Genomic DNA, 21607 nt, shown 5'->3' with positions numbered 1-21607 from the left:
ACTGATGTAGCAATTTTGTGCCATTGTAAACTGCCTTAGTTCACATTTCTCTCTATGACAAATGACTGTGGCATGCAATGTGATAGATGAGGGCCAGGGTTACAGGCAGCCCCGCAGGCCCGACAGGGACTCATCACTGGGATCAAACTGAGCTCACTCTCCTTCCCTGTACACACCTCCAAGCCAAGTTTTGCTCAACACTCAGCACACACAGCACCCAAGCTTAGTATGAGGAAATGTTTGACTGTGAAGGACACCTTCTTAATCAGTCCGTAATGTAGCATCAGCAAAACTACACATCTAAGGGAAGAGAATTAAAGAAAAGAAAAAATACAAAGCTCATATACAGCAAACTTGTAGTGTTACCATCTGAAAATGATACACATATAACAAGTTTAAAAGCAGTTTGTGAGAATTTCAAATCACTTCTCATGTCAAGCACCTTTGTCTTTGTTCTTTCCAGCAGGATGGATGTCATGTTTTCTGTTGGAGGCTGTTCATCTATGACTCCTCTGTAAATCGAGAAAGAATGAGATTTAAGAATAATGTGAGGTCTTTCACTTCTTTTGTGCCAATCACCTTGGTGTAGGTTCCACTAGGTTCTGCTGTTATTCTTTATATCTATGAAATATTTGTTAGCTAGAACTACATATACACATTAGTTGGGGAAAACAGGAGGATGTAAGTACTTTGTAGTTATTTCTATTCACTTTGTGTTTACATGTACAGTACAACACAAGTTCTAACCAATCCAAAAAAAAAGGTTTTCAACTATATGAGAGCAGTAAATGTTTGTGTGCTTCAGTAAAAAAAGTGTATTTTTCTTTTTTTTATTTCCAGGAGAGCCTGGGAACTGATGGTGTCCCAGCCTACCATCTTATAGTAAACTTGGCCAACAGTCTGGTGGACTTGCATCACCAGGCCTTTGTGACTGAGCAGATGGTAGACAGCATCATTGCTCTCTAGGAAAAACTGCCAGAGAGTGACAAGGATGTTTTTGCCCACTTACCGCGTCACAGAGACCCGACTTGTCAAGGGACATTTTAAAAGCAGCCACTCAATAATCCAATAAATTTCCTTGAGTTTGAATTGTAGCTGTGTGACTGACTGATTCTGTCTGTCTGTCCTTTTGTATCTTCACAGCTGCTTCCTTGGACAAGGCAGTGGTTCTGCTCAGTAGGCCAGTGTCAGCCGCCTTGTCGAGGCCGTGTGCCTGGTGCATTGTCGACTTCACCCAGCCGGTCAGACCATCGCCAGCATCAGGGTGAACAGGTGGGCTGCCTTCATGAGGGACTACGGTGTCATCAGGGACGTAGTCCTCGGCAGCCCCGGCCTCGTGGCCCGGACCCATGTTCAACTTTTTGAGTTGAATCAGCGGACACTGACCCAGTGATGAGTTTACCGGGTTTTATATTGATCTTATTGCCACTGTAGACTATACACTGATAGGCTGGGCTGCATTTTTTTGTTACAGGTACAATGCCAGGAAGAAAAAGCAGGAACAGGACGTGTCTGGGCAGGCTTCTCAGCATACCCGAGGCCAGCCTCCTATTCCTCCCGGTGAGACCCCGACGAGTGCTGGTCCAGAAGGCGACGCGGCTTCTGTTTTAGCTTCTGCCACCACCGGCACTCCCGTCGCCCCTGCTGGGCCCAAAGTACTCCGGACCACAGCGTGGCAGTGGAAGAAAAAGGCAAAGGAAGCCGCCGCTGGTGATGGATGCAATATATACGTCCCCACTAAGCTGCGCAAGCAAGAACAGCCTGCAGACAGTGTGGCCAACCCAAAACCAAAGAGTTTGGCCACAGCAGGGAAGACTGGAGATGAAGAGAGGAGATGCTGGACAGGGTCAGTGACCACCCACTCACCCCATTGTACATAGTTTTATATTTATTCCTGTTTTCATTATTTGTTCTGTGTGTTGTGAATGAGTACTGATTTATACTGTATTTTATTTCTCACAAAGTGATGCACTTATTTATTGTTTTTTGTACTTCACAAAGTGAATGAGTACAGATTTAAATCACTTTGAATTTCACAAATTGAATGGGAAGCAGTTTATTCTGCATTCAGCTGCATCAAGTCAATGGACGCCTATTTAAACTGCTTTGTTCTTTAATAAAGTGAATGAGCATGTTTGTGACTTGTTGGTAATTAGACACATGCTTACAAAAGGTACACTTGTTATTTTGATTGATATTTATCTGATGAACAATAAACAAATACTATTCAAACAGTCCATTTTCCTGTGTATAAATGATTTGGTTAAATTAACTTCATTTAACATTCAATTAAGTCAACATTATTAGTATTAATCTTATTAAATAAACATCCATTTTTAACAAAATATATAATAATTGGATATATTTTTAAAAATGAGGGAAAACAATATGAAGACAATAAAAATGACATCTGTTAAATTTTTGCATGCAATCTTAATCATGATTAAAAATAAATATAATTACATAGATACACAGATGAAAAAAAACAGTCTAACAGTATGAAACACATGACTACTTGACATGCATGCTCAACTGCACATAGCTACTCAACACGCGAAACACACCTGACCCTCTATCACCATAGTCCCACCTCCTTGCTGGAGAGGTCATGGAGGTCACCTGGAACAGGAATTTGGGCAGATTCTGTGTTCTGGGTGAACCGTGGGTCCGGGAACGCCCGGGACAGCACGGATGAGATCGGGAGCCTCCGGAAGGGCTGGACTGACCACAGAGAAGACTGGCCCCCCATCCAATGCACCTTCCACATTCTTAGAAGTGTCCCAGCCTTTGCGTGTGTTGAACTTGGACTGCAGTGTCCAGATGTAATTCTGTAATTGCTGCCAAACTTGTCTCTACTAAAAACAGTTTTGACAGGGGTTAATAGTTCTGAAAGCAATTCATTTGTGTTTAATAATTGTTAATAGTTATTGCAGTAGTAACTAAATCACTGTAGATATGTTTTACTTTGACATTAAACTGTAGTTATTAGTTACTTAGTAATTGATCAATGTCAAAACCCTAATTAAAGTCACTGTGAATACTTTTCATGGAACCATTAGATATTTATGTTAAGTTTACATTTTTATGCTGACACATATATAATGTGTTATCCACAGGAAGCAATGAAAATCAAATTGCACTGATGGAAGAAATAATGTTAGCTAGTGTCGTGTCCGTTGATGCAGGAAAGAAGAGACAGGGACCAGTGTGTTACCTTGTGGCCTTTTATTAATACAGAGCTCTGGAGATGTCACTTCACAATGCAGTGTGAGTGAGATCTAAAGCATAACTTTGCAACAGACAGACTTATAGTTTTTCTCGCCTTGCACCACTTCTGCTTTTGTGTTTTTCCATCTCAGCCGTCGCCTCTGTCTAACTGTCACGTACACATGTCTTCTTGCATAATCACACATATGCACGTCTAGGGCCTTTCCTGTTATGTCTGCACATACAGCAATTATTTTATTAATTCAAGCATTAGTCCTATTCCATTCTGCACATTATTCTCTATTAATGTAATCTTAGCATTCATTTAATTTATGCAACCCCACAATTCCCCCTTTTGATCTCTACATAGAGATCACCAATCACACTCCTTTGTTCTGGAATCTCCTGTCTCCACGTCCCTTTCTCCCTGTATCAGTGGCATCATCATGGTACCCTCATGCACATCTTTCTTTTCTATCATAGCTGAGATTAGTCTAACCATTAACGCTCTAATACATGGAATACAGCAGCACCCGCACGTTACAGCAATTCCCGTGAATGTAGCTAATGAAACCATCTATGACACAATTAAGTCTTTCCACTGACCGAACTGGCTCACCATCCAGGATTCCAATTGGTTGTTTATGCCCGAATTCTGATGCATTTCCTCTGATAGGGTCCTCAAAACATCCAATGCTCTACTAACTGACCCATCCGCAGCGTTATTATTAGGAATGAATGTACAACACATATCCTCAAACATAGCACAGATGCCTCCTTTTTCAGCCAACAACATATCTAACACCATACAATTTTGTACCACCATCAGTGAGGTTGGTCCCAGCTGATCTCTAAGTCCTTCCACTGTTTCCCTAGTAAGGTTGGCTAGCCTGAGGACATTATAATGTACATAGTTAATCCGATCCACATTTTTATTTGGAGTAATGGGGAATAATGCGGAAATTATCTGAATATTCTCAAATCCCCCTGCTATCTGGTCTGCTAACTTATACCTGTCCGGAACTCTGCGAGGTATTCCTATTGCATCTATGTATGTGGGGGTATTCTTTGTTAAATCAAAATGGTTTGCCTCTCGCTTCTGTCTTGCTGTATCAGTTACTGTGTCCCTGTCTAGTTTTTTGCCTATCAGTAATGAAGGAGCTGCTAACCTGACCATGGCGCATGTCCCCTCGGAGTTCTCTGGCATGTTAACAACCAAAGTCCTCCTTCCACAATAAAAATACAATCCTGCTCGTGGCCATGGACCCACAGACTCATTCCCAGTGACTGTGCGGTTACACCATTCCGCCGGGATGTGCCCCAAGTGTACTTGAGGTGTGCTTGAACTTCTAACGAAGCACGTGTAGTTCCCCTCCCCCTTTTCAGGTGAAAATAGTCCTGTCCTGGTTCTGTTAGTGATGGGGGGGAAAATAGAGCTCAGCATGTTGCAATTCGTAGGGTTTCTTTCTTTAGTCAGGCCGATCATACATGCATAACCCCTGGGGTCTTTGTCTGGGAATAGGGGTGCCAGGGTGGTTATAAGTCTGGGTCTTGCAGTTTTGGATTGTACTGTTGACATACTCTACATGTCCCCACCCAATGTGTTACCATCTCCTTCAGGTACGGATGACACCAGTTTTCCAGATTCCTCAGCATCTGGCGAATACCCACATGACCCATCCCATGAGCTTCTTCTAGTACCTGGGGTCTGAGGCCTGGTGGGAGGGCTGGTTTTCCCCCTGGGCCTTGCCATACTCCATCCTCTATTCTTGCTCCCTTTTGATGCCATGTTGTCTTTTCCTCTGGACTTGTCTGCTCCTGCACTTCCCTAAGTCTTTTGCCTTTCGGGAGGGGCTCCATCTCTACTTCTGCACATACCATGTTGTGTTCTGCTTTGTATCCTGTTACCTTTTTTGCCGCCTCATCTGCGGCTCGATTTCCCCAAGCTATCACTGTGTGTCCATCATCATGTCCCCTGCACTTTATGATAGCTACTCTTTCTGGTCCCTGCAAGGCCTTTGCGAGCTCCCTCATTTCTGCCTCATGTTTAATTGGTTTGTTCAAAGTTCAAGTTCAAAGAGGTTTTATTGTCATTTCAGCTATATACAAGTACACAACAAAAATGCCGCCACAAATGCATCAGCACGTTCTCGGTGGCCTTAAGGCAGGATTCAGCATAGTTTCCTGCCACCAGGAGGTTATCCACGTATTGAATAAGGGTCACATTGGGTGGTAATTTACAATCCTCCAGGGCATTCCAGAGGACCTGATTAAAAATGCCGGGCGACAAAGCAAAGTCTTGTGGCAACCTAGTATATCTCAATTGTTGACCCTTATACGTGAATGAGGTCATGTCCTGACACGATTCATCTAACAGGACACAAAAGAATGCATTTGCTAGATCAATGCAAGTGAACCATGACTGATCAGGTAGAAGGCTCGTCAGGGCCACATACGAGTTAGGCACTGGTATTGTCGGTGTGAGCAACACCTCATTAACAGCTCTGAGGTCATGAGCCATACGATATTTCCCTGTCTCTTTCTTTTCCACTGGTAGAATTGGTGTGTTCCATTCTGAAATGGACGGCTCTAACACCCCTGCATGTATGAGTCCCGCAATGGTGTCCCTAATGCCCCATTCTGCCTCAGGCTTGTGGGGATACTGTTTAACCCAGATGGGGTAATCCATGGCAACTTCAAATTTTACTGGCTTTATTGATAAACCCTACATCGCTACAGCTTTTTGCCCACATAGACGATTGCAGCCGGCTGAGCATGTCTGCTGCACCAGGGTGATCTGCCAACTCTCTCCCATGTTCACGAGAGATAAACTGATGTTCCAATTCCACCTTGTGAAGAGTGTGTACAATGATAGCGTATCCCTGTAGCTGATGTGACCATTGTACGCCAGGTAATTGGGTGGGGACCCAGTCGGTACAGGATAACGCCTTTTTAACCATTGGGCCTAATTCCCTAGCCTGATGTGCAGGATGTAAAGCCAATGAGACATGAGGAGCTGCCCCCTCCTGTATCATATACTACTTCAATTGTTTTGGGGTAAGGTCCATGGCCGCCGCCACACCTTCAGGAGCCACGTAGATAACATTGGTGCTAACCTCCCAAATTTGGCCTTCTCCCTCCTCACTGAAATCATCCTGATACCAGTCTTCATGTATCCTGTGATAGAACAATGTGATGTGGGGGGGTCGGGGGGTGGTACATACAGTTCAACCAGAGTGATCCATGCTTTCCAGGCGAGGTACGGAGATAGGAGTCCACCGTGGGCAGTGGTCTCAGGTTGCAGAAGGCCCCAGTAGATGTCAGCCCAATCGGCCATTGCAGGGGTCATGAGATATTGGCCTGTGAGGTCGCCGCCATTAAAGCAGTGGATTGTCATTCCATTGGAGAAGTTTACTGATAGTCTCTCAGGAGAACATAGCACGGTAGCGCTGCTCTTAATCAATAGATCACGTCCTAGCAAGTTCAGTGGTGCGGAGGGGGAACATACAAATGGATGTGACAAGACTTGGCCCCCTGCTTCCACTCTTAACCTCTTTGTCAACCAGCCATTTTGAGCTCATTTGAACGATTTGTACTTGTTCACTTTAACACCAGATATCTGAAATTGTACACATACACCATGATCATTGCAGATTCAAATTGAAGTAGACACTTGGGATTAGACATCCATTCACATCCAGACTTATTTCTCCATCATTTAGGGTCCATTTGACCTCATCTAATAGAGAAGAAAATGTCGAAAAAAAAACGCCTTTGATTTTGGAGGGTCATAAGTGTTTCTATTGATGCTGGAGATTTATTTCCATTCAACCTCTACATTTCCTGATTCACCAGGGTCTTGTCCAAAAACATGCAAAATTTGAGGCAGATACAATAAACAATTCAAGAGATGCACTGTATTTTCTACTTGGAGACCTGACGTCTCCAATCTGTCCACTTGGAGTCTCCTGGGGCCTCTGTGACTATGCAGTCCTGAGGTGTGAGAGGTGTCCACAGATCGGCAGGGGGTAGAAGCTGATGGCTCTGGGGGTGGGGCAGAAGAGGTGTGAATTTTCTTCACTGCAAGACAAAGACAGGAGTAAGTTATGAAGATGAAAATAAATACAAATTGCCATACTAAATAAGAATTACTACATTTACTACATACATTTACAATTACATCACTATAGTGCCTTTGCATAATCAAGGACGCTTTACAATCATATAACCAAAATACCAATGAACTAGAATGATTATCAATGCTAATTATAATCAATGCTAATGCCTCAGGCTAACATGGACACTGCACTGTGGGAACTTCATGAGGCTCTCACACAGTTTCAGGCACAGCACCGGGACGCTGCACTTATTGTGGTTGGGGATTTCAACAGCGCTAACCTCAAGCGTGCGGTGCCCAACCTTTACCAGCACGTAACCTTCCCCACCAGGGGAAATAGGACACTAGATCACTGCTACACCCCATACAAGGACAGCTACAAGGCACTAGCTCATCCACCGTTTGGTAAGTCGGACCACGCCGCCATCTTCCTCCTACCAAAATATAAACAACGGCTGAAACGGGAAGCTCCGGTTCAGAGGGAGGTCGCACGCTGGACAGACCAATCGGTGGCCGCTCTGCAGGACGCTCTGGATGACGCGGACTGGGACATGTTCCGGCGCAGCACTGATGATGTCAGCGAGTTTACGGAGGCAGTAGTAGGATTTATTGGGAAACTGGTGGACGACACGATCCCAAGAATCACCATCAAGAAGTTTTCCAACCAGAAGCCCTGGGTGGACAGAACCATCCGCGAGGCTCTGAACTCTCGAACTGCTGCCTACAATGCGGGGATCATCAGCGGGAACATGGACGAGTACAAGTCTGCAGCATACGGAGTGCGCAGGGCGGTGAGGGAGGCGAAGCGGCGCTATGGGAAGAAACTAGAGACACAGTTCCAGCAGAGTGGCTCTAGATCCCTGTGGCAGGGACTACGTATGATCACGGACTACAGGAGCCCACCCTCTGGACTGATGAGTGCGGATGAGTCTCTGGCGAACGAGCTGAATACATTCTTTGCTCGCTTCGAGGCTACATCTAGCAGCGCTAACGCTAGCAGCACAAATGCCAACGGCGCTAGTGCTAACAGCGCCAATGCTAACGGCGCTAGTGCTAACAGCGCCAATGCTAACGGTGCTGGTGCAAGTGGCACTATCGGCGCAGCCGGTGGCACATGCGCGGGGCCCACCATAGAGCAGCGCCCTCTCATCATCACGGAGAGTGACGTGAGGAGAGTGTTTAAAAGGGTGAATACCAGGAAGGCGATGGGACCAGACGGTATCTGCGGGAGGGTCCTCAAAGCCTGCGCAGATCAGCTAGCTCCGGTATTCACCGACATCTTCAATCTCTCCCTGACGCTCGGTATTGTCCCGTCCAGCTTCAAGCGGTCCACCATCGTCCCCGTCCCGAAGAAACCTCGACCCTCCGACCTCAATGACTACCGCCCTGTCGCCCTCACATCAGTCGTGATGAAGTGCTTTGAAAAGCTAGTCAGAGACTTCATCACATCTTCACTGCCAGCCTCCATGGACCCACTGCAGTTTGCATACCGCCACAACCGCTCCACTGACGATGCGATTGCACATCTGCTCCACACTACACTGACTCACCTGGACGAAGGGAGGGGAAATTATGTTAAAATGCTATTTGTCGACTACAGTTCAGCATTTAACACTATCATTCCCTCCCTACTCACTACTAAGTTGGGAGATCTAGGACTGCATACATCCCTGTGCGACTGGATCTCCAACTTCCTAACAGACAGACCACAATCAGTACGGGTGGGCAACTGCGCCTCATCCACCCTCACCCTCAGCACTGGAGCTCCTCAGGGTTGTGTCCTAAGCCCCCTGCTCTACTCACTGTACACCTACGACTGCACAGCCACTTCCAGCTCTAACACCATTGTCAAGTTTGCTGATGACACCGTTGTCGTGGGTCTGATCTCGGACAACGACGAGAGGGCCTACCTGGAGGAGATTAAACACCTGGAAAACTGGTGCCAGGAAAATAATCTCCTCCTAAATGTCAGTAAGACAAAGGAGCTGATCGTGGATTGCAGCAAGAAGCAGGAGCGGCACTACCAACCTGTGAGGATCAGTGGAACCACGGTGGAGAGAGTAGATAGTTTCAGGTACCTTGGTGTTCACATCTCGCAGGACCTGTCCTGGTCCCGCCATACCAGCTCCCTGGCAAAGAAGGCTCATCAGCGTCTTTACCACCTCAGACGCCTAAGGGACTTCAGACTGCCCTCCAAGGTACTGCGGAACTTCTACACCTGCACTATCGAGAGCATCCTCACGGGGAACATCACAGTCTGGTTTGGAAATAGCACCAAGCAGGACAGACAAGCACTCCAAAGGGTAGTGCGTTCAGCAGAGCGCATCACTCACTCGGAACTTCCTGACCTGCAGACCACCTACTACAAGCGGTGCCAAACCAAGGCCAGGAAAATTGTGAAGGACCCCACCCATCCCAACAATAGACTCTTCTCTCTGTTGAGGTCAGGGAGGCGCTTCCGCTCCCTGAAGGCCAAGACAGAGAGGCTGAAGAGGAGCTTCTTCCCACAGGCCATTCGGGCCCTGAATCAGGGAAACTGATAAACTGTGGGGACCACCACCACCACCACGTAGCATGACTGTATATCTGTACATCTGTATATATAGATTTAGATTTATACTCAATTAAGGGAACATTGGCAGACGTTGAGGTTTCCCCGAGAACCCTATGACGTTGATATAGTCCTTCCCCAGTTTACCAGGGAAACAGAGACCTTGTAGAGCAGATTGTGTAGCTCCAGTGTCCACAAGAAATTGCAGTTCATGGTTCTCAAATGTGATTGACAGCGTAGGGTCTGCCAGGTTCATGCTGTCCGGGTCATTCCCAGGGGTTTGTCAGTATGTCTCTCCCTGGCTGGGGTCCCACTTGGTCATGGGATACATTCCACCAGGTGCGGCTCTTGGATTTGGTGCATAGTGGCCTCTTCCACGGCCCTGGCCTCTCCTTTGGGATTGATTCTGGGGACACTGATGATCCCAATGATCTGCCTGCCCATAGACAAAACATCCGTCTGCGCATCCATATCTCCCGCTCAGTCCCCTCGGGCCCCCTGGCCTTCCCCATCAGCCGTGCCCAGCAGGACCTCCACATCACCCTCTACCTCTAAAACCACCCTGATTTCCCCATTGGGTCTCCTCATAACTGCTTGGCAGATATGGTGGTTCAGGTTCTTGAGGTGCTCCGGCGACCATGACCTTTGCTGTTTTCTTTTTTTTTCTGTGGCCTTGTTTCTGGCCTTGCCTACCTGTAGCTTCAACAGCTGAGTTTGTAATTCTGCTAAGTTATCTTTTTCTTTCTCTGCCTTTTCCTGTGCCAATGACAAATGATGCATAAGATGCTTATTCCAGGTGTTAGAATCACTACCTGGCAAATCTGGGTTTAATTTCATGGCATCCCTAACCTCCTGTGGCACCCCCCCAATACTGCATTTCTAAACCATTCCTGGTGTAACCCCTGTGTACCAGGGTGATGTCCTGTGTATCTAATCCAGTCTTCCATACATTTAGCTATATACTCCCGTGGATTTTGTCCGCTTTCCCATTTGAGTTTGGGTGCACCTGCCCCACTGGGGAGCGGATATCTATCTCTCAGTGCCTTACCAACCCCAGTGGACACCAGCGTGAACCTTGTGGAATCAGCCAATCTGTTGTTGCCTGCATTTTCCTCAATATCTCTAGGTTCTGAGGGGGTGAAACATCTAGCTGCTACTGCTCTAAAATCCCCCAATGCTAATGTTTGTTCTGCAGTTAAGCAATCCAGTTTAACTAACCACAACCCTCCTCCTTTGGTGATGGGTGGTAACTTATCCACCAGCGCCTGCAAGTCACCCAGAGTGAAAGGCTTATATCTTCTGTCCCCATCTCCTAAAGTAATTAACGGCATATTTTGTACTGTGTCTTCTGGCTCTGGTTTAGGAATACTGTGGCCATGCAGTTCCTCACTTTCTCTCCTTCATTTTTTGCCTTTTTCTTTTGTTTTTCATGTTCATCAATTTTACTCCTTATCCAACCTCCCAGGCTCACTTTGACTCCTGATTTACCTCCATTTTCTTTTACTAAATTTATCAACGTTTGCTTAATCTCCTTCTCTTTACTTTTACAATCTTTTTGTTTAGTTACTGCCCTTGATGCTGCTATTACATTGTTTACTTGTGTTTCCAAACTTATCCACTCTCCGGGTTCCCATCCATCGTCATTCACTTTTCTGTCAAACTCACCGTCCATCCTAACTATGTGTCAGTTTAGATCTACTTCAGTTCAAACTACCCCTGATTAAATATTTTAACTTACTTACCACTCCTCTTGTTCCTACTCCGTTCTTCAGTCACTACTTCTCTCTCCAGTCTGAGTGTTTCGTTATCACCATTAGGTTTCTGCACTCAGACGACGTGGTTCGTGACCGTTATTCTCCAGACCTCATTGTGACGGCTCTTTTCTACTCACCGTCAACCTAATTGTACAGTGCACACGAAATTTTATACCTTTTTTTTTACGGGAATGTGTGTCGAAGGGCATTTATTTTACTGTCACACAAATTTATTCTCCAATTCTCCTTGTTGTGACTTTTATTTGTTACTTTTATCTGCCACTAATTCTCAACCGGCCCGAGATACTTTTCTTTCCTTCACAACCTTTGGAGTCGCTAGGTTACTTTTCTCTAATTCTCAGTTTGGTCTCGGTGTGCCATGCCGGACATAGTACTCTTCTGAACGATATAAATATCAGTAGAGATTCAGGGGTCCTGAATTCCCCGGGCCTCTAACCCAGCTGTCGCGCTGGTCCCGTCTAATTTTCAGATCCCACAAGTGGACACAATCGTCACTAAATTTTGAAATGCTCAATATGCAGAATTTCATAATAGGTTTCTGCTTACCTTATAGTTTGGTCGACCAGAGTGACAATCAAGTCCACTGCACGATCAGTTGCCCGAATTATTCTTTCTGTGCATCATGTCGGGGTCACCAAATTGTCGTGTCCATTAATGCAAGAAAGAAGAGACAGGAACCAGTGCGTTACCTTGTGGCCTTTTATTAATACAGAGCTCTGGAGATGTCACTTCACAACGCAGTGCGAGTGAGATCCAAGGCATAACTTTGCAACACACAGACTTATAGTTTTCTCGCCTTGCGCCACTTCTGCTTTTGTACTTTCCCATCTCAGCCGATGCCTCTGTCTGACTGTCGAGTACACATGTCTTCTTGCATAATCACACATATGCATGTCTAGGGCATTTCCTGTTATGTCTGGACATACAGTAATTATTTTATTAATTCAAGCATTAGTCCTATTCCACTCTGCGCTTTATTCTCTATTAGTGTAAGCTTAGCATTCATTTAATTTATGCAACCCCACACTAGCTACAGCAATCTCATCAATGGTTTAGCTCGCTGGTCGCCAAGCAGTCTATCTATCAAGTCGATCTCACATGTCTAGTTTGCTCATAATTCGGAATATGATCTTATGTTTAGTGATAAAAAACGTTGGTGAACACTGGTTTAGGCAGTCAGTTAAGAAAAGTGTTATCCCAACTAGCTAGCTAGGTTAGCTAGGTTAACTAGGTTAGCAAGGTTAACTAGGGTTAGATAGCATTAGCTAGTCTTAACTTAGGTTAGCTAGGGTTAACTAGGTTAGCTAGGGTTAACTATGTTAGTTAGGGTTAACTAGGGTTAGCTATGTTAGCTAGGTTATCTAGGTTAACTAGATGGTTAGCTAGGGTTAACTAGGTTATTTTAGGTTAGCTAGGGTAAACTAGGTTAGCTTAGGTTAGCTAGATGATTAACTAGCCAACTAGCTAGATGGTTTAGCCCACTAGCATTGCTGTATCGTTAGCACAGCCTACACACAGCTTGTTCAAGCCTTTGAAAAACCTCCCTAAAATGTTCTAATGTTTCAGTTACAACTACTTTCAAATATTACAAAGAGCTAACCAGCTAGCAGCTAGAATTCTGCAGATTGCCACTTTGTGTACTTACGTTCGTGCTGCTGTGTGGCCTGTGTGCTGTCAACCATAGCAAAGACCGTTTCTGTTGGATAAAGGTACATTTTGCTCACAACTGCAGTATGTCTTACCAGTATTAGATTTTGCAGTATGTCTTACCGCCCAAAATCTAATGTCTCCTGTCGGTAATCCGAGTTATGGATGTGACACATACCGCCTGTGATATGAACTGCTAGAACGAGTTTATCAAATACATTGATTCAGAAGGTTTACATTAAGGAGACAAAGAAGATGACACTGTATAAAATGTATAAACTGTATAAAATGAGTTTGGTGTATAAGTTCATAATGTACATATTGCAGTTTATACCAATATTATTTACAATATTGAACATTTATTGGTGTTTGAGAAAGCAATGTGGAACAGATAGGCTTTTAAAATGCTTTTTATTAAAATGTGATATTAGGAAAACAGGCTAATGTATATGAGGGATGTCTTCAGAACACGAATGTGTCTTTTTCTATCTGGCATCCAGCGTGGCCTACCTCATTAGAAGTAGAGCTCTTCCTGTTCTTACAGCAGGGGCATTTCCATAATCAGTTCAATTATGTCAAGTGAGACTATACTCTCACTTGACACTATACTCTCAGCTCCTTCCAGGACAGTCCAGGAATGTTCTGCCTCAGAAAGAGGAAAATCTTGCTGAAGAACGTCCAAAGCAGAGACCAAGTGAACAGCTCTGCTTCCGGCTGAAGGCGCCAACACATCCGTGCATCTTTGTGGAGTGGAGTCCATTTTAAAATTAGGTGAGCAACTTGATTTTCCAGTGTTGTCCAAGATGATCAGGATATGGTTCAGATTACAAATGACCACACCAGGTAGGTACCAGTGAAAATCTGCCAGTGAAGAAGAAGTGGAGCTGCCGATAGTTGAAGGTACTGATGGAGTGCCATGACTGCCTGAGTGGTCATCGGAGGCGCTTCCCTGGACACAGCACAGCAGGCCAGCCATCTTGAAGGAGCTGGTTGGCCAAACCGGTTCTTTATTCTTCTTCCTCTGCCGCTGTGACATATCTTGTTCAGTCGTGTTTTTGTCCCATTGCCAGCAACAGTCAGATTAGGCTGTGTGGATATAAATGTTCTTTATGAAGCAAATCCAATATCAGACCAAGAGCCAGATGTCAAATGCACTAATATTTGCAGAACTTGAATCTTACTGTTTATTTGGAGTTCAAGAATTCAAGAATGTTGTCACACATTTTTGCATTTAGCAGATGCTTTTATCCAGAGCGAGCATATGCACCAGAGACAAGGAAAGCAGAGAAGAGTCCTTTGTGCAAACTTCTCCTTCCTCTCTCCTCTCAGCTCATCCTCCTTCTGATCAGCACCTGCTGAAGTACTGAAATCAGGCCGGCTGTCCTTCTGCAATGTCGTGCTTCAGTAGCAAGTAGCAAAGTAGCACATTTTATCTGCTCAATATTTCAAAGAGAAACAAAAATATATAACAAGCAGAAATGTTGATGTGGGTTATTTGCATAGGATTCTCACATTTGCACAAAGGATTCTCAGGTTTGAAAAGTGAAGAGAATGAGGTGCTAATTAGCACCTTTAAAAGAATATTGAATCACTTAAAGTATGTAACAGTTAATCAAAGCAGATCATTTATGAAAAACAGGAATTAGTTTTTAAGAGCAACAATCCATTTCAAAATAACCATATTTCCTCACATAGCCAACTCCATGGCACTTAGATTACATAAATTGAGCCAGTCAGCAATATAAAATATATTGAATTAACTAACAAGTTTTTTTGCAGCATGGCTGTCTCATTAAGTCATGTTCTACTGGATCTGGTGTCTTGTTTATAAGCATAAAGTTTGGTAACAATTTTTTTCTGTTGTATATAATTAAAAACATCTTCAGTTTGTGGAGGAAAAATCAATAGGACTTGAGCCAGATGTACAGATGAGCGAGCTTTATTGGTTCTGTCCCTTATGCTTCGAGGGAGAGAAGCCTCAAACTTTTCTCTCACATGAGTTCATATACCCCAACCATTCCCCTTGGTTCTCTCATGTGCTAATCTTGTGACTCCAGGTGCCAGGCATCTCAACCGTCCTTGAACATTCTTTCCTGCTAAAAACAGGTTGTTACTCCCTGCTGCTGCACCCATGCCCAGCAACAGCTAAGTGATAACTGTCATACTCCATCATTTCTCTATTCGCCTTTCTTGCAGACTGGTCAAGACAAGGGTAAAGGTCACATATTTCTTACTTCCTCTTTCAAGCAAGCATTAAGCATTTTCCCTCACATTTCCCCCCTTTGGTAATATCACACATTATCACTACCTAACATTATTTTGCAAATAAGCTTATTCAACTCATTTGAAGCTAGTCCTCAAACGGGTAACGTGTATAATAATAAAGTTCACAAATGCATTTCTAAACATCGGAACCCATCATCCAGTCAGGAAGAGGGTTTAAGTCTGGTTCCTTGTCAGGGTCAAAGTCATCCTGCAGCTCCAGGGCATCTACCTTCTCATTATTGTAGGGAAATGACAACAGGTGTGGCGTGACTAGTCGGGCTACAACCCTGGAACAACAGGACAACAAACATGGAGCAACACACAAAAGCAATAATACCACAAAGATAATGGGGAGGAAACTTTGGAGTAACAGTCACTGCTTCATCGCTGTTGAAGTTGAGATAACCAAGATTCTACTTCTGGAGGGGGAGGTATACCGTCCCTCATGTCCATAATTAAATCATATTTAAAGCAACTTACCACTATAGCAATGGAGGGTTAAGGGTGTTGCTCAAGGATCCAACAGTTTTTGCAGTGGTGGGGTTTGAACCAGCGACCTTCTGATTACAAGTCAAGATCTACCACTGCCCCCTTCCTTTGCTAAAAGTGTGTTGAGAATAAGCTTGTGTTGAAGGACAGCAGTGCGAATGGCAGACAATTCCCTGTCTATTATTCCTAAAGCCGCTTCAGTTTCATTTGCTAAAAGTTGTGTCTGCCATGTCAGCCCGTTTATTTTTTGCAAGGTAGTAGCGATGCTGCCGCCAGGTAGTAGGGCCCAACCCATTTTTTTCCCCCCTGGATCGTCCAGGGGTCCCACAGATGATATCCACGCTACCAGTGAGGCATGGTCACTTCTCGTTTTGTCCTACTTGAGCTTTTGTTCTGAACTGATAGAATAAGGACTCTAACTGGGGGAGCCTCTAGTCTCTGGGCCCATCAGGGCCAAAAACAGAAGGATCAGCATCCTGTCGAGGGAGGTGAGGGTTGACCGGTCTTGATACTTTAGGGATGAGAAGGTGGCACGTGGCCTTTTCCTCCCTACTCACCCCTTAGGTCAGTCACCTTATCACCTCTCTGAATCAGGAACTCTCTTACAATGTGATGCATGCATCCAAGTTTTCCTTCCTTGGACCTTATTGTGTCATCCCCCCTTTGCTCACGTGCGAACGCCCATGAGCAATGGTAGCCATATAAGGAAACATGTAGCATGGTAGGCAAGGTTGGCCATTGGGTTCATGCCATATGTTATCACTGAGAGTGCATCCAGCCCTTTTCCAGGTGGTCTTTTCTTCTACTGAGGCACTCTGTTGCATTCGGGATATTTCGAGAGTGGGAGTAATGGGAACTGACATGGCTTGCAGTGTCACTGGAAGCCTAGTGGCTCTTTTTGCTGCCAAGTCAGCACGCTGATTCCCTTTTGACACTTCGTCTGTGCCTTTAGTATAGGCTGTACACTTACACACAGCTATAGCAGTTGGTAAGGTGATCACATCTAGCAGGGCCGCAACAAGGTGATGGTGCTGAATTTGTTGTCCTGAACTAGTGAGGAATTTTCACTGTTTCCAAATTATGCCAAAATCATGCACTACACCAAAGGCGTAGCGACTGTCTATAAATGGCGATGGTTTTATCCTTACCAATTTTACAGGCCATTGTTAGCACGATCAGTTCAGCTGCCTTGGCTAAATAATGTGAGGGGAGTGGTTCTCCTTTAACAGTACTATGTGCAGTGACTACTGCATACCCGACCTGCAGCTTCCCTGTCTCTGGGTCTTTGGATGCACTCCCATCTACCCACAGCACTAAATCAGGATTCTCGAGGGACTCGTCCTGCAGGTCAACCCTAGGGGAACAGAGATGATTTGTTAGTGTCACACAATCATGCAGCTCCTCATCCTCCAGTGTAGGGAGGAGGGATGCTGGGTTCAGCATTGTATGCCACTGAACCCTTAGATTAGGCATTTCCAGCAATGTGGTTTGATATTTTAGCCATCGCTGCGCAGTGAGGTGTGATGTCTTGAGGTTGTTAAGAAGTGCATGTACAGCATGTGAAACCAGCAGGGTTAGTGGGGTGTACCCCATGATGTCTCATGATGTGGCCAAGGCCTTTTCAGCTGCCGCTGCTGCCCTTAGGCATGGTGGCAGGCCTGCAGCCACCAGATCTAATTTGCAGGAATAGTAAGCGACTGGCCTATTTCTGTCTCCATGCTTCTGCAGGAGAACTGACGTCATACACCCATTTTGTTCGTCAACTGTCTGGGTGAACGGCTTGTCTGGATTTGGTATACCTAAGGTGGGTGTGGTTTGGAGGGACTGTTTTAACCCCACAAATGCTTCCTCTGCCTCTGGGGTCCATTCCACTTTGGTTTGAGATCCCCCTGTTGAGACTATAGCTCTCAATGGGGCTTCCAATTGTGCGTAATTAGGAATGAAGGTGCGGCAGTATGAGCATGTTCCTAGGAATGAAAACAGCTGGCATTTGGTGGTGGGCATTGGAATGCGAGCGATGGCTGATGAACAGTCAGTGGCCAATGCCTTCCCTTCTCAAGAAATCATGTGACCCAAGAATTTTACTGCTGGCTGTACAAATTGTAACTTTGACCTACTGGCTCAGTGGCCAGTCTCGGCCAAGTACATGAGTAAGCACAAGGAATCTCTTTCACACTGTTCCTGCGCAGGAGCGACCAGAAATAAATCATCAACATACTGCAAAAGCACACTGCCTTCCAATAACTGTAGCGGTGCTAGGCTGTCTCTGAGCGCATCATTATAAATAGTGGGAAATTCACGATACCCCTGACACAAGCGTGTGAACGTATAAGGCAAACCAATACTGGCTATCCTTATGCACTGGAACACTGAAAAAGGCATTAGCTAGGTCCACGGTGAACCATTTACTATCATCTGGTATAGATGAGAGGATTGTGTGCAGGTTTGGGACATTTGGGGATCTTTGTCTAACTGCTGCATTGACTGCTTGGAGGTCCTGTACAAACCTCCATTTGTTACGACCTGGTTTTTTAACAGGGAAAATTGGTGTTCGTACAGGCGAATCCGGGCATGGCACTATCACTCCTGTGTCCAGGAGGTCTTTGAACACTGGTTTAATGTCTTCTATGGCTTCTGGTTTCAGGGCAAACTGATGTTGCTTGGGCCTGTAATCTGACTTAGGTGTGATTTTTTTTACTGGTGCTCCCTCTTTAATCAGCCCTACATCATTCTTCCCTAATGCCCACAACACATTTGGAACCTTTTTTAGGAGGGGGAACTCAGGAAGAGGAATGGAAGCCTGTTCCTGCCATCTGCTGTGTTCTTCTACCACCTCTACATGTCTTGTAACCTTGAGGGTAAATTGCACCTTTTGTCTTCTTGTTCCTGTGCAGCTATTTACCTCCTCTCCCTGCTCATTCATTTCCCATGTACCTTCCTGTTCTGCTCTTACCCAAGGCCCCAAATTTTCCCATTCAAGGCCTCTCGGTTTTGTGATTGACACATAAGGATCTGAGAGTGCCATGGCAAAATGCTCCTTTTGGTGAGTAGGCGGGCCTTCAGCTAGTATCACTGAGGCTATGCACTTCCCATTTCCCCAATACACATAATCGAGGCAAATTACCTCTCCTGGGAGCTCCTTGCCGAATCATTCCTTTTCATACTCATGATCAGGCCCTACGGACACATATGCGGTACAGTGCAGGTTTTCTAGTTTCATTACTTCTACCCCTTTTTGTTTAGTTTGTTTGAGGATATCTGACATCTGCACATAGTCAGTTCTGGTGGGTTCCTGCGCAATCAGCCACTGGTATGAGTACAGTGGTTGAATTTTATCAGGGTACATCTGTTGCACTGTTGGCTCAATTACCTTTATGCCCTCTGGTTTGGACTTGATTACGATGCATAGCTTGCGCATTAAATCTTATCCCAACAGATTTACTGGACATACCGTGGACATTAAGAATGCATGGGTGAAATTTCAACCCCCTTCACTTTGGCAAGGGAGAGGGTGTGAATAAAGTTCTAGGGTAGTGAGCGAGCTTTATTGGTTCTGTCCCTCATGTATCGAGGGAGAGAAGCCTCAAACTTCTCTCTAACATGAGTTCATATACCCCCACCATTCCCCATTGTTCTCTCATGAGCTAATCTCGTGACTCCAGGTGCCAGGCCTCTCAACCGTCCTTCAACATTCTTTCCTGCTAAAAATAACAGTTAAGCGATAACTGTCATACTCCCACACTTCTCTATTCGCCTTTCTTGCAGACTAGTCAAGATGAGGGCAAAGGTCACATAAAGGTCACATATTCCTTAGTCCTCCTTTAAGGAAGCATTAAGCATTTTCCCTCACAGGTACTAAAATCTGTAAAGGTTTTCACTGAAGATACAATCTAAAGTATATGATTAGGCACATGCATTATTCCCTGATCACCTGAGGAAACGCTGTTGCTGTATTTGGAACCGTCAATCCACTAGTCCAAACCGTTTCATGCAGTGAGGACCTCGTACGTCCTGCACATGGACACACTCGTCCTTAGCTCACCTTGTCTTAGCTAATGACCAATGGCTCTATTTTTAGGACAGTGCACTGTAAGGTCACCATCACCTGTGTTTCAGTGTTTACAGTTTCCAGCTCACCTACGTATGGTGTAAGATGGACTCATATGAACATGTAGGGAATTCCACAGCAGATATTTAAAAAATAAAAAACTTTTGTTTTAGTTGAGAGGAAATTCAAAGAGCTCAGCTCCGACATCTACATATTCAAAGTCTGGATATTTGGGCCTTAGCTTTCTCCAGCTGCACACTCCGAGTGTACCGTGGCTCGTAGGATTCCACGCCACCTCTGAAATTTAAAATAAGTCTCGTAAGATGTTTACGGTCATCTGTGGGGTTCCAAAAGGATAAAACAAGGTGGATCATTTCAAAATCAGGCAAAAATAAAAATTAAATCACAACCCCAAAAAAGACAGAAACCAAGCAAATTGTCTTGTAATCTAATCTGGATTCACAACCGCATGAGATGAAGGTCTTAGTAGTGTTTTCTGGTTCTCTAGCCCCCTGGTTCACTCTGCTCTGTTGTCCAGTTTGTGGACATAGTGCCCATAGTCCAAGTTTTCACTTGTGAACAGAACGTATGTAATGAATAAATTTCACGGTTGGTCCCTCCTATTGTCTGTTTCTATGGTTTCCTTGTCTCATGTTTCACTTTTCCAGTCCCGTTCCAGTCCTTGTTTTGGTTTTCACGGTTCATGATTTGCACCTGTGCCTTGTTTAGTGTTCATTAGTTCAAGAATTTAAACCTTGTCTGGTTCCCTGTGTTTTTGCTGTTCATTGCGTGCGTTTGTGTGGAATTTATTGAACGTTTGAATGTATTGGATGTGTATATGCCCGTCTTTATTTCAAAGCCTCTGTCTCTGTTAGCCTGTTTGATTCTAGTCATTTTGTGTTTCGTTACCTCCGTATGTTACTTAGTTTCTGTTATAGCTGCTTTCCCTGTTTGCCTTCGTGTGCTTTTGGTTTCTGTTTCCTAGGCTTCGTTATCCTAGTCCTTGTTTTTGTTATGTGTTCTAAAACTCTCCATGTTGGCTCCATGACCCTGGACTACTCTGCCTACAACTCTGGATTTGCCCCTAATAAATCTCGCTCTTCTCTGCACATGCATCCACTTCCTTACCGCTCACCGTTAAATAAATATAATAATTGATATAATAATGAATATTGAATAAATAGTGAATGTATAAATAATTGTAAATACAATAGAGGGAGAAATCAGCCTTATATCTGACTTAAATATTCACAAGCTCTGTGCTTGTGCAAAAACACATACATTTGTTTTCTAAATGATAAATATAGTAATACAGTTTCTTCCTTCTGTGGGCACTTGGCAGGTTACTGAGAAGAGCGAGTTACAGCCAAACCCCACACGGCTCTCCGCATGGTTACGACTCCTGTCCTGATTGAAATAGCAGGTCCAGTGCAGCTAAGGCAGCATGCAGACTTTGTGTGTGTGTGTGTGTGTGTGTATGGACACCCGCTACAGAGTGTGAGAACAAG

The 21607-nt window shown here is 44.7% G+C and overlaps 1 long non-coding RNA gene across 1 annotated transcript; it reads right to left on the bottom strand.

Moving 5' to 3' along the window:
• Positions 1–3210: 3210 nt before the first annotated feature.
• Positions 3211–13282, bottom strand: LOC145659053 (uncharacterized). Its single transcript, XR_014125038.1, has 2 exons — positions 11618–13282; positions 3211–3442 (listed from the first exon to the last, which is right to left on the bottom strand). It is a non-coding gene; the product is annotated as an uncharacterized LOC145659053 (long non-coding RNA).
• Between the last annotated feature and the right edge of the window lie 8325 nt (positions 13283–21607).

This window comes from Electrophorus electricus, chromosome 1 (genome assembly GCF_041902795.1).
Source record: "Electrophorus electricus isolate QZ-2024a chromosome 1, ASM4190279v1, whole genome shotgun sequence".
Taxonomy (NCBI): domain Eukaryota; kingdom Metazoa; phylum Chordata; class Actinopteri; order Gymnotiformes; family Gymnotidae; genus Electrophorus; species Electrophorus electricus.
This window is presented reverse-complemented; position numbering and strand designations above follow the sequence as displayed.